The sequence below is a fragment of the Anopheles moucheti genome, chromosome 2 (genome assembly GCF_943734755.1).
Source record: "Anopheles moucheti chromosome 2, idAnoMoucSN_F20_07, whole genome shotgun sequence".
Taxonomy (NCBI): Eukaryota; Metazoa; Arthropoda; class Insecta; order Diptera; family Culicidae; genus Anopheles; species Anopheles moucheti.
Genome location: NC_069140.1, coordinates 98,849,548 through 98,864,190, shown reverse-complemented (window position 1 = coordinate 98,864,190; position 14,643 = coordinate 98,849,548).

Genomic DNA, 14,643 nt, shown 5'->3' with positions numbered 1-14,643 from the left:
GGTTAAAAGATCCACCAATGAACGGCAGCAAGGCAAGGCCTCGAAGGTAAGGCAAAAGTCATAATAAAGTAATCCACCATTAGTCATCCACTCACCGAGTCAGTCAGTCAGTAAGCCAGGGAGTAGTAGGCATCGCGCAGAAGGTGCGAAGGTGATGGACAGGTGATGGGCTTCCAACAATCGCAACACACCGGGCCGGGTGGGCGCGGAGCGGAACATCAGCTGATGTCTACTGTCATTCGATGAGTTCTTCGCTTGGTTTGGTTTTATTTCATTTGCTTTAGTACTGTCATATAGTTTTGATGTTGCTGTTCGCCTCTTTTTCTCGCTTTGCTTGTTGTGGCTCTTAGCATTGCTCGCTCCACTAACGAGACGGACGAGATGTCGTGCGTGAAGTGTACAGAGCCACCGCGACGCTCGGCGTACGTCATCGCTAATGACAACGTGCAACAAAACCACGGTAAACGGGCATGCCCTCGAAGTCAACGCGATGATGTGGTAGAGTGCCTCCTTTCCATTATATGATTTCCATATATGCAGCTACTTAATTAAACAAAGCGAAAGGAGCGTCAAGATGGCAATAGCAGGTTAATGCGGGCTATGCTAACAGCAGAATCAGCAGATATAGATCTTGGCAGTTGTTGGTTGCTGGTTTGATTATTCAGAACTAATTGGGAAAAACGATAAATAAATAAGAAGGAGTGTATTATGTGGCTTCAATAGTGCGAAATGATTTTTATTATGACTATTCTACCAAGGTTTATACATTCTATACTATCTGCCAGAACATGCATCAGGTTTTAATTCTTCATCAGGCCAATATGTTATAATCGTATTTGTGACTCCATATTCCATATTTGTAACAACTGGTTAACCAACAGTTATTAGAACATACACATTTGTTAGCTTCCACGGTTTGACGAAAGAGGGCGCTTCCAAAGAGAGAGACAGAGTCGATGAGTAAGCAATCTTTGTACATTTAATATATTTATCTATTGCACGAATAAACTTATCGTATGTCTCACCAGCACTTACATCAATTGTCCAATGATTGTCCGACAACCATTTCCTCCGGGATATCCTCTATTTTCTTCCAACATCAAACATTCCATATTGCGCCCACGTTCACCGCCTCGACCGAGCAAATGGGTGTATGCAATCACTAAAATAGCCGATTTCGACCCGAAACCGATCAAACGTACAGGATGCCCGGCCAGTGCTCCCCAGGCAGCGCTAAGCTCCGGATTCGATCGATCACGACTTCAAAAAGTTCAAAGAGTGTTTGCTGAAAAGGAGCGGAAAATCATGCCTCCCACCGTACCGTAGCTGATCGGACACTTTCGACAGCGAAGCAAAAATTAATGTCGTGATGTTGTAACGCGCTGCAAAACAGCTGCAAAACAGGCCCCACAGTCGATGGTGACCGCGCATGCAGCGACAGAGAAAGACGGCGAGAGGTCATCGCTCAGGCTGCTAATTTGATCGATCGTAAAGACCGGAATTATATAAATTCCTTGCCCGGACGCGAGCAGAAATGGAATCGTTAGATCATTTTCGGTTTTCATCATGATCGACGTGGCGCAACAGAAGGGAACCATCGATACGTCAAAACGAGCTAGATGCTTTATCTGTTTTTCGCTGCTGCTGCTGCTACGCCTCTAGATCGAACGTTTGACAGAACCGTGCGTAAAGATCGTTTCTCCGATCGATGGTAACCGGGTGATAATTTTAGCTGTGCGACAATAAGCAAGTTCGAAGGTCAAGTGCCATTCAGACACCTCGGGGGGACACCTATTTGGGGGGAGAGAAGGCAAAAAAAAAGAGCAACACCTTCCACTAAAAAAAACATACGAGGCACGTTCCAAGCACGAAACGCACCCACGCGATACGCATGTTAAGTGTGTACAGGCGACGATCAAAAACGTCTAAAACCGGTTAAAGAAGATATGAGATCTCGAGCTTTAGCAACAAAAACAATAATTTCCATAACTCGTTCGTCTAGCAAACACAGCTCTCGGCGCAGCATCGACGTCAACCTTAAAACGTATCATCGTGCCCGTGGCGAAGTAAACATCGGCGCCAACCAAAACGATAAATGGAATGAATTAACACTAACCACTCCACCTCGATGGATTTTGTTGGTAACGGAGGGAAGTAACAAAAAAAAACAACAACACACACATACCCAACTAGACACAGAGCAGACCTGGTGAGGCTTGGCTGACACTCGAAAATCGACTCGATCGTATAAAGTGTATGATTAATGCCTTTTAAATAAAAACACACCACAGTGTGGCTCACCGGTTCCAGCGGTAGGAAGCCTTCGAAGCGACAGATCGATCTTCTCCGCACGCCGGTAAACGTGACAATCGTTTACACGACCGGTTTTCTCAATGGTGTACGGCCGAGGTTGTGAAGCTGACCGGCCGCTGCCGCTGCTGCTGCCATAGTTACCGATGATTTTGTCATCCGTTGCGTAGTGGTGGCGAAAAACGCAGCACTTCACCGATGCCGAAGGGTCCAAACAATTCCACAAGCCACAATACCGCGACCCACCAAATCGAGCGGATGGGTTCGGCAACAAAAAATCCATGGCGGGAAGGTTAAATTTATGATACTTTGTTGTGCTCACTTCCTAGATATATATATATATATTTTGCGGCGATCTTGCAAGCCCCTCGTGAGCGGGGCTAGTGATCGTGATATGTTGGCTACTAATTCTTGCAAAACAGCTTATTTTCTTCATTTTTTCCCTTCTCGTGCGTTAGTGGCCAGCGCTTTTTTGCCCTCCGGCAACGTAGCAAAGAAACGGGATGGGATTATGGGCAGCGCGGTAGCATAAATATCAATCCATTTCCGCCAGGCTTTGGAGGAGGAGACCTCTCGCACGACAGTGTGGGGTGGTGTGTAATCGCCGCAGTGCGCCGGAGTGCTTTGCGTAATGATACTATACAGCTCCTCCAACGGGTCGATAGGCGGGTGTACTGTTTGTGATGTGTACTTTCTCTTTTCCCTTCCAGATCCGTCGATCAATTGTGGATAGCGTTTGTGGTTAGGACGCGGAAAAAATTTGTTTAGTTTGCATCAATGCTAACCAAAGTTTAGGAGTGCTTTTAATTTTTTATACAAACAATTTCGTAGATCATTGAAAATACGGCATTGCCGTCATAATATAAATTAAATAAATAAAAAATTTCGTAGATAAGAGTGGCAGAATGTAAACGTTCTATAAAAAAGAAGGTTGTTGATATATGCGTACGAGTCACAGGGTTTTTGCATTTTTCGCCAAGCTGAAAGCAATTTCCAAAAGGCAACGAAGTTTATGAGAGATATTTACGTCAAGACTGACAATGATAGCAGATTCGAAAGTGACAGTAGCAAATATCGCAGCGAGAATGACTATTTACTACATCTTGCATAAACCTTGGTTGTAGAAGCAGTCGCCGAGATTCTCTCGTCTTTTGTTTTTAAACATTCGAGCGATCGTCAGTTTTGCGAGAGTTCGGGAGATGCCATACAAACATTTGTGAGATCTGCGCAAAGATCTTTTCCAACTTTTGGCACATTACATACAAGACACTAGGTGCAGGGCCACGAGAGTTGACAAAATGCTGACAAATTTATCAAGTGACAAAACCAGCCGGACAACTGCGAAAAACCACTACACCGTTGCAGCGCACACAATTCTTTGCAGATTTCCGATACCAGCATCCACGGAAGAGGTAGCACCTCTACAGTAAACCTCGAAAACCGCCGAAAGATTTGCAATGATTAAACACTAACTTGGTCGAAAAAAATTTCTTCGAAATCTACCAGTTTCCGAATGTATAGTACCAGGAGAGCATCCACAGAAGAGGTAGCACCTTGTACAGCAACTTTGCTCGAAAACCGCCGAAAGGTACGCAATGTTTCAACACTAATTTTCCATACAAACCAGCTGTTTTCCGATTGCCGATACCAGGAGAGCATGTTTTTCAAGAGGTAACACCTGGTACCAGCCGAGCAGGCACAAATCACGCGCCTCCCGGTAGTTGCAGTCCCAAGTTGTTGCATGTAAGATGTTGCATGAATGATGTTGCGCGACATATGTTGCGCAACATATGTTGCGCGACATATTATGCATGCCAGCTGCTGTGCAACCTATGTTGCGCAACATGTGTTGCGCAACATGTGTTGTGCAACATCCTGGTACCAGGTGCTACCTCTTGAAAAACATGTTCTCCTGGTATCGGAAATCTGAAAACAGCCGGTTTGTATGGAAAGTTAGTGTATAAACATTGCATACCTTTAGGCGGGCAAAATTACCAGGTGCTACCTCTTCCATGGATGCTCTCCTGGTACTGTACATGCGGAAACTGGTAGATTTCGAAGACATTTTTCCGACCAACGGGAAAGTTAGTGTTTAAACATAGCATATCTTTCGGCGGTTTTCGGGCAAAATTGCCGTAGTAGGTGCTATCTCTTCCGTGGATGCTCTCCTGGTATCGGAAATCTTAAAACAATTGATTGCGTGGCAACGGTATTGTGGTTTTTCGCAGTTGTCCAGTTGATTTTGTCACTTGACAAATTTGTCAGCATTTTGTCAACTCTCGAGTTCCTGCACCTACTGTTTCCACAAGGTTGTAAGGTACATAAACTGCGTTAAGTTTTGTTGAATGACTAAATTTTGATGTTAGTTTAAAAAAACTCTTTCCAACGCATTAGAACTCCTCGAGAAATCAAATAGTCTGGAGAGAAAAATGTCGTAAATTGAATGAAAAATAATTGTTAGATGAAGAACCCAGCAACAATCCAGCAAACAGTTAATTGGGGAGTTACCTCAAAGAAAACAAAACTCTCTTCAACCTGCTCCATTATATCGGTATTATTATGCGTTAATGACAAGAACCAGAAGCGAACAATCGCACTATTTCGTTCATTTTCATGCTTGCGGCTCCGGAGTCTTCTGTTGGACGGAAAAGAAAAATAACCTGACCCACTTAGCATTACTGCACACCATTTTGATTCAACATTTACCGGTTTCCAATTTGCCGTCTGTTTGCGGAAGACGATTTCTCCGTGCCATCCAAAATCTATCCCGCCGGCATTGAAAGACGCCGTTCTTTCGTGTTTTTTGTCTCCCCGTTCTTTATCGCTTATTTAAACGAGGTCTAACCTCCCGGCCCGGGGCGCATATAGATGCGTTTCGTGCACTGCAGTTGGTCGTGCTCTGCAGCGACGGCCGCGTGGCCGCTGGGAGACATCGGGTTTGGGCAAATAAGGAAAGCATAAATGCGAAGAGCGTAAGAATACGCCGCACCAAGCGACTTGTTTGTGTTCCGGCTTGAAGCCACCATAAAATGGGTCCCCTTCCAGCCCCGAAAATATCCGACGGTCGGTCTGATAAAGCACCGGTGGCGGCACCGGTTCTATGCCGACGGCACGCTATCGGCACGCCCTGATATCGGGAAGACAAACAGACGTCGTAACCGATCATAACGCACCAGAACGCACCGCTCGCTCGCTCGCTCGCTCGTATAGTGTAAATATTCGTTTTTATAATCTGAAAATTACATAAAAATTTGATTTAATGAAGCACACAACCTCGAGAGCGGCTCGGTCGGTCGCGATGGTGTCCGATTAATTTTAATGGCTTTATTGCATCCGAAAGCGCGCGCATACACACACACGCACACCCAAAACACACTTAACCGTGCTGGTGTTTGGCGGTGGGTCGATGGGCCCGGGGTCGGGACCGGGCCCGGGACACACTCAGACAAATCGGCTTTCCGATTTCGGAGTCGGTTTTAAACCCACTTTTCGTTTTTCTTTTCACTTCCAATCTGCCATTAGGAGCCGCGATGCTAGTGTGCTTATCGGATGGAGAGCCCGTACCCCGGGCCGGGAAGATGCCGTACCGACACACGTCATAATTTTGAAATACATTAAGCCCGTTCGGAAATGTGAATGTCGAGCTGGAAATGGAAATGGGAGTGCGATGGAATTGCTATCGTAGATTTGTTTCTTCTTCTGCGTAAAGTCTGCTTCCGAACTGCTAGTGGCGTTCGTTATGCTTATGGATTTAATAGAAACACCATTAATGCCCCGGGCGGATGGGATGGTGAGGTATCGCCCATATTAGATGCACGGTGTCACGAACGAATCATAACGACGTTAGCCATCCGACGGCAAAGCGGACGAGTGATAATCAAATCGAACAACAAATGTCGGTTCACCACACATGCACTCCACATGCTTATGCGTTTGGCGTTTAAAGTCTAATTCTTTTTCAAACTCATTTTCCCAACACGCGAAGGAAAAGAGTGTCGAAAGTGGATACCGTTTGTCGTGAAGGTCGCTTGAGATTTTGGAACGGGGGAAAACTAGTGTTCGACATATTTCATCAAAACCATGTGTGGTTTGATAGCGGCAGAAGCAGCACTTGGGGATGAGGAAAAAGGGCTACATTCCACAAGTTGAATAATTTCCCGAAATAAAAAATAAGGAATTTTTCCTATTCAATAATTGTGAGAAATTTTTATTTAATTCTTTAACATCTTAGACAAACACTTTTCTTCGATGCTTTCCAGTTCCATACAAAACGGAACACCCCCAAAGCAACAAAAAAAAAAACACATTTGGCACCACCAAAAGATGCTTGCCAAGAGGTGACAGAAATGGCCACGTGGTACAATGGCACTACGTATACGGTTTGTTTTTTTGTCTTATTACTAAAGCAAACCGTATCGAACACACCATACGCGCTTTTACCATTTTGGGTCCAATGGGAAGAGGTGCTAAACTGCAATCTAAACAACTGCTGTAGCTATTTTTAAACCGTCCCTTTTCGCGAGAAACAAAACAGCAGCACCACCACGCCCCGGAACGCGTCCCGTGTATTTATTAATGTCTCACGCATGGCTACGAAATGCAACGCCATATTGTGCTCGCACGTGAAGATCAACAAAGCTGCACGGGGTGAGCACCAAAACAATCAAAACCCCACATACGAAGGAATCAATTCGTGCGGCCAGAAATGGTCTGCGGGACTTTAATTATCACGTTTGCGGATGGGCCTTTTTTACCTTCTTTAATTTACGAGGAGTGAATGGCAAGTCACCGTCACCGTATTACTTCCTTTTTAATTTGACCATCCTCTTTACAAGGGACGATTTCCTGAACGCCGTTGGACTTTGTACGTGTGCGTGTTGATACGGTTGTTGTTTTTTTTTTCCTTCGTCTTGGTTATCAGTTTACCTCAGCGACTTTGCCCAAGTGATTTACGCATGGGCGAGAAAAGACGTCCAGTCATCTCACAGATGTGGGGATTATCGCGAGATAAGCTGCTGACACAGGGTTGTATTGTTTGCACAGTTTGTTCGAAAGTGGTGCCTATCGCACCCCTCTGGCAGCCAACTGCATCCAGGATGATGAACTTTCTTTAAACGCCAGGTATTTCCAACGCCTATTAATCATGTCGATCAATTAGCTCCATTCATTTCTAGACGGCCTTCCCGGGGGTTAAGCGCCTTTAAGTGCATTGATCTAACCACAGTGTGACGGTGAAAAAATGTACCCCATCTTATTTTGTTGACCTCGCGGGTTTGAGACTCCCCTTATTAAAATCGGTACAACATTCTTTGAAGTCTTTATCTGATAAGTTCTGAGTTACTTACACGAGTACAAACGAACAAGAACCCTCGTGCCGAAGGTAAATATGGAACAAATGTTTCCCAAAATCTTCTCGAAAAGATAACGCGTAACGGTCTGTAAAGATCAAACAAGATCTTGAGCTGCTGAATATGGCCAACATTCTATAGGAATCATTTTTAGTCTTAATTCAACAGCACATCAGTTCTAGAAAATTATCGAATACAGAAATTAAATTTCGAAGCAACTTTGACATAAACCTAGCTCCGTTACTCCTATTCTACGTTCTACTCGATGAACCGCACGTCTGACAGAGGACAAGAAATTAGTTCCAATATTGTCCTCTAATTAGCACTAAGTAGTGCCCGGTGTGCTAAATGCGCCATGTTTGCTCACTCAATTTTATCTCTCTCCACTGTGTGTGTGTGTTTGTCCCAGGGCACTTTATTTTGTTCCAGAAAGGTGTAGACAAAAAACACACCATAAACGAAGGCAGCCACTATTGTGCGGACGTAAATGGGAGCTGCTAATTTTTAGGCTAAATTCGTTCCTCCACACGTTGGGTGTTAAAAATGCAAAACATGCGTTAACGGACGCCGGTTGTTTATGGAGATGACGACTTATCGGAGCAATCGCATATGAACTTTGCACAACCGAGAGGCTTAGATGGGGGAGCGCTTCAATTGGGGGGGTTTGTAATTAATCAAATTACAACGAATCGGTTCGGGGGGGAAAAAACACAACAGAAAAGAAGCACGCTATCAGCAAACAGCCTGCGGTGACTCTCCAAATGATGCATATTTAATGCTATTTGACATGTGTCAATCATGATTGATTAAACGAATGCTCGTGTTACGTGTCGCTGCCGATGAAATAATCCTGTAATGGAATTAAATTCGTTGGAACTTTGGTCGAAAATAAACAGCCCCAAAGCGTTGCTGTCTCTGCAATGCAACCAGTTAAACCAGTTCAGGTGCTGTGCCATTACTACCTCTGTACTACCGTACTCGATCCTTCCAGGTGAAGAATTCGTTTGCAAATATTCTCTTTATTTGTACTTTCCTTTGCGCATTGTATTGATAAATCCCGCTGGCTCTGGCTATTGGAGGCTCTGAATCATCAACCGGTTCCGTTAGGTTATTTTAATTTGATTATCCATACACCTTTCTGTTCGCCTGCCCGTGCATTAAACCGTCACCCATCAGTGGTGAATGGCGTCCAGGCAGACCGTGTTGTCCAGAAGCAAAACGTTACATTTTTAGGATCCCCAAAAATAGCCCAGCCTCCAGCAGACGAAAACCGGTGCGGTGTGAATCAGTGCATCTGTTCCAGCGGATCGCGTGACCGGTTCCTGTGGTTGGGACCGTTTTTTTTTGTTTTGTTGGCAGGAAAAGTGATTTCGGTAACAATCTACGGCACCTTTCACCGGTGGCATTGTCCGCTGCGGAGCGAGAATGCAGTTTTGGTGCCCCAAAATAACATCCTTTTTGCTCGGGGGGACTTTAAATCGTTTCCTGTTTAAGGTTAAAATATAAAAGCGTGTGTATCTGTACTTTCACAACCATGTGCCAACAAGGGAAACTTTGTTCTAAAAATAACGTTCCAGTTCAACCCGGTGATTCAGCACGGCAAAAGGGAGAATTAATTTACCCCTGTTTGGTAAAAATGTGCACAAATATTTTAAATCGTGACATACTTCTGCCAATCATGTTATGTAAGAGATTACGACAACGTAAAGGTTTTCGAATTAATCAAATGAAGAATTGAAATATTTTCTTTTACTGTTCTTGCTAAATTATATATTTATATTTATTTATTTTATATATATAAATTTTTTTTTCTATCTCGAGTACATCTTGATCCTGGATTAGTTCCACCTATTCGCAAGGTTGAAATAAATTCTCCTGAAAATTTCTTTAAAACTAGTTCGATTGCGAGTATTCTATTGATGTATTCTAATATGTTTTTATGCTGTCATTTACACCACACATCAATCCGGAATCGAAGCACCAAAAAAATACAGGCAAAAACTACACTCAACTCCTGCTCGAAAAGGCGTCTTCATGTGAATCATGTCCCCTCCGCCCGCGATATCGTAGCTGTCAAAATGTTGATTGAATTAGCAAACAACATCCAAAACAGCACACTCCCACACACGACGACGGTGGTCCAATATCGATTGCGTAACGATGCCTTCCGAGAAAGAAATATGGCCTACTAGGATACGCACTGGAAAAAAAGGAAGAAAAGGAAGGAAAATCCGCTGACATTATGGTGGGTGCAAATGACAGCAACGTGGTTTTGGGGTTTAAGGTTTTCCACGTGAGATGTCTGTCTTGTAAAGCGATACTGTATCAATGTCCCTTTCATTAGCTGCGTTATTCCAGATCTTGGGGATTCTATTTTGGAAGACGTTGTTCAAGCTCCTTTAAGATTTATCTGAATACGTTGAGATTTTAATTAGATTTTTCTCAGAAAACATTAGACTTTAAAGACAAGTTAGAGAACGTCATTGACGATTGGCTAATGTTTAACCTTCCTGGGAGGAGTCAGTTAGAACGTATCACTTCAAGTCCATGTATTTATGCACAATAAAAAGGACATATTATTAATTATTCAACCGGAGCAGCGATAAATCACGTTTTCCTTGGCGTTGTTGGTGCATCTTTTCGGAAGTGTGTCGTCAAGCGTCAATCAGCACGTTTTCCCGGGGATACTCTCATTCTACCATGTGTAGTGTATCTTTGCAACTACCCAGTGTGGCGCAATTCGTTACACACCTGTTGTGCCTTACATTTAATTATTTAGCACAACTACAGCCCCTGCCCAGATTCCAGCGGAGAGTTCTACATCATTGCCAACCACGATGAAAGTGTTCCCATACAATGTCCGTGCTTGAGCGTAATTAGAACCTCTATTTATCAACACGTATTAACAGATGCTAATGAAGTTAGCACACGTCAATATGTGCAACTACAAAAACGTTCAAATATCTCTATTTTCCTAATCAATCAATGTCTTTCAACTGGAGAAAAAGAACCAGCTTTTCAATCTGATGGCTTCCTGTGTTTCTTTCACTCGCTTGTAATCAGCATACATCCGGTGCTGATATACTCTACGCCTCCCACCTCCATCCAAACGATTCTTATCTTATCTGTCACCTTTGTAGACAGTGGTGCGACAGCCATGTGCTTGCTCGTCTACCATGCAACGCGAATACATTGGAATCGGTTTACCGTGCTGTTTAGCATGCAAAATTAGCATCCAGGAAGCAACAGTTGTTTGTGGACGTTTCAGTGATGAATTTTATCACACATTCGCGAGTATCACGCTCTCCTGGTATCAGAGCTTGACAAACTGGTCATTTTTGGCGAGTTTTCTGCCTTGAAAAACATGGAAAAAGCATCCTCCTGCGTTGGATGCTCTCCTGGTATCAGGAGCTTGAAAAGCTGGTCATTTTTGGCGAGTTTTCTGGCTCGAAACACGCGGAAAAAGCATCCTCCTGCGTTGGATGCCCTCTTGGTATCAGAGCTTGACAAACTGGTCATTTTTGGCGAGTTTTCTGCCTTGAAAAACATGGAAAAAGCATCCTCCTGCGTTGGATGCTCTCCTGGTATCAGAGCTTAACAAACTGGTCATTTTTGGCGAGTTTTTTGGCTCGAAACACGCGGAAAAAGCATCCTCCTGCGTTGGATGCTCTCCTGGTATCAGAGCTTGACAAACTGGTCATGTGTGCCGATTTTTCTGCCTCCAAATACACGGAAAAAGCATCCTCCTGCGTTGGATGCTCTCCTGGTATCAGAGCTTGACAAACTGGCCATTTTTGGCGAGTTTTTGCCTTCAAAAACACGGAAAAAGCGTCCTCCTGCGTTGGATGCTCTCCTGGTATCAGAGCTTGACAAACTGGTCATTTTTGGCAAGTTTTCTGGCTCGAAACATGCGGAAAAGCATCCTCCTGCGTTGGATGCTCCCCTGGTATCAGAGCTTGACAAACTGGTCATTTTTGGCGAGTTTTCTGCCTTGAAAAACATGGAAAAAGCATCCTCCTGCGTTGGATGCTCTCCTGGTATCAGGAGCTTGAAAAGCTGGTCATTTTTGGCGAGTTTTCTGGCTCGAAACACGCGGAAAAAGCATCCTCCTGCGTTGGATGCCCTCTTGGTATCAGAGCTTGACAAACTGGTCATTTTTGGCGAGTTTTCTGCCTTGAAAAACACGGAAAAAGCATCCTCCTGCGTTGGATGCTCTCCTGGTATCAGAGCTTGATAAACTGGTCATTTTTGGCGAGTTTTTGCCTTCAAAAACACGGAAAAAGCGTCCTCCTGCGTTGGATGCTCTCCTGGTATCAGAGCTTGACAAACTGGTCATGTGTGCCGATTTTTCTGCCTCCAAATACACGGAAAAAGCATCCTCCTGCGTTGGATGCTCTCCTGGTATCAGAGCTTGACAAACTGGCCATTTTTGGCGAGTTTTTGCCTTCAAAAACACGGAAAAAGCGTCCTCCTGCGTTGGATGCTCTCCTGGTATCAGAGCTTGACAAACTGGTCATTTTTGGCAAGTTTTCTGGCTCGAAACATGCGGAAAAGCATCCTCCTGCGTTGGATGCTCCCCTGGTATCAGAGCTTGACAAACTGGTCATTTTTGGCACGTTTTCTGGCTCGAAACACGCGGAAAAGCATCCTCCTGCGTTGGATGCTCTCCTGGTATCAGAGCTTGACAAACTAGTCATCTTTAATACGTTTTCTGGCTCGATCGACACGAAAAAAGCATCCTCCTGCGTTGGATGCCCTCCTGGTATCAGAGCTTGAGAAACTGGTCATTTTTTGCTCGTTTTCTGGCTCGAGACACGCGGAAAAAGCATCCTCCTGCGTTGGATGCTCTCCTGGTATCAGAGCTTGACAAACTGGTCATGTGTGCCGATTTTTCTGCCTCCAAAAACACGGAAAAAGCGTCCTCCTGCGTTGGATGCTCTCCTGGTATCAGAGCTTGACAAACTGGTCATTTTTGGCGAGTTTTTGCCTCCAAAAACACGGAAAAAGCGTCCTCCTGCGTTGGATGCTCTCCTGGTATCAGAGCTTGACAAACTGGTCATCTTTGGCACGTTTTCTGGCTCGATCGACACGAAAAAAGCATCCTCCTGCGTTGGATGCTCTCCTGGTATCAGAGCTTGACAAACTGGTCATTTTTGGCACGTTTTCTGGCTCGAGACACGCGAAAAAGCATCCTCCTGCGTTGGATGCTCTCCTGGTATCAGAGCTTGACAAACTGGTCATTTTTGGCGAGTTTTCTGCCTCGAAAAACACGGAAAAAGCGTCCTCCTGCGTTGGATGCTCTCCTGGTATCAGAGCTTAACAAACTGGTCATTTTTGGCGTGTTTTCTGCCTCGAAACACGCGGAAAAAGCATCCTCCTGCGTTGCATGCTCTCCTGGTATCAGAGCTTGACAAACTGGTCATTTTTGGCGAGTTTTCTGCCTCCAAATACACGGAAAAAGCATCCTCCTGCGTTGGATGCTCTCCTGGTATCAGAGCTTGACAAACTGGTCATTTTTGGCGAGTTTTTTGGCTCGAAACACGCGGAAAAGCATCCTCCTGCGTTGGATGCTCTCTTGGTATCAGAGCTTGACAAACTGGTCATTTTTGGCGAGTTTTTTGGCTCGAAACACGCGGAAAAGCATCCTCCTGCGTTGGATGCTCTCCTGGTATCAGAGCTTGACAAACTGGTCATTTTTGGCGAGTTTTCTGCCTCGAAAAACAAGGAAAAAGCATCCTCCTGCGTTGGTTGCTCACCTGGTTTCAGAGCTTGACAAACTGGTCACTTTTGGCGCGTTTTCTGCCTTGAAAACATGCGGAAAAGCATCCTCCTGCGTTGGATGTTCTCCTGGTATCAGAGCTTGACAAACTGGTCAATTTTGGCGAGTTTTCTGGCTCGAAACACGGAAAAAGCGTCCTCCTGCGTTGGATGCATCTCCCCTGGTATCAGAGCTTGCAGTGAAGGATCAATCAATCAAGGGGAAAAGCGCAGTACGGAGGGGCCTATTTCTTCGATCTTTACTTAACTTAACAAAACACTCAAGCACCAGCGTTTGGTGGTGAACTTAATCGCTATTTTCTATCCTGTATCCTTGGTATTTGTCATACGCAATCCACTAACATGGATGTTCAGTCATACGTATGAACGCATGTCTGTTCGCGATGAGCTGCGCATTTGCCTTCTTTCACGTATACCAGGTGACCAGTGCCGGAACAACACACAGACTGCAGGTGAGGTTATGTGTGTTATGTGTGTTTGGGACGATATCACCGGTAGCACGGAATATACACGGGAGATTCTGCTGCAACATCGTGCTACAGGATCCTTAAGGCCAGTGTATGAGACCAACCAGACGATGCGTCCGCTACAGTACACGATCCTGTTTCCGCGGGGTGAAGCCGGTTGGACTCATGGTATGTTTAAGATACACCGCCGAGGAAGACAGCCGCAACAATCGAGCACGGGGAGAAACACAGATAGTGGTGCCGTCATCAATGAGGATGATGCCCAGATGGAGCCGAATGCACAGGAAAATTCATCCAATCAAATTACTCGACGTAAGTATGCCGCGTATATATTGCATATCCTGGCGGGAGATCGCTCATTCTCTGATGCAATGTGAGGGGTAGTCACCCATCATACGTTTTGCAATACAGAATGAGCGAGTTACTAAGCTGTGAATTTCGATTTTTTTGTTCATTTATTATTTAGTCGATTGTTTAACATTGTGTATCCCATTAAACAAACAACGCAAATTTTATTTAATAATAATATGTTGTGTTATGCACAGTCGGTTAAATTTGCATAGCTTTTAGCATTTGAAAACTAAAATGCTAGGTCAAGTTTTTGTGTTGAAAGACTACCTTCATGATCATTCGCTCACGTCGATGTTTTAGGCGATGCACAAAAATTAACGGTTGATTTCTGTGGTGAGCTTCTTCTTACTGAACTTATTCAACAATTGATCATGTTTTACAGCATTCTT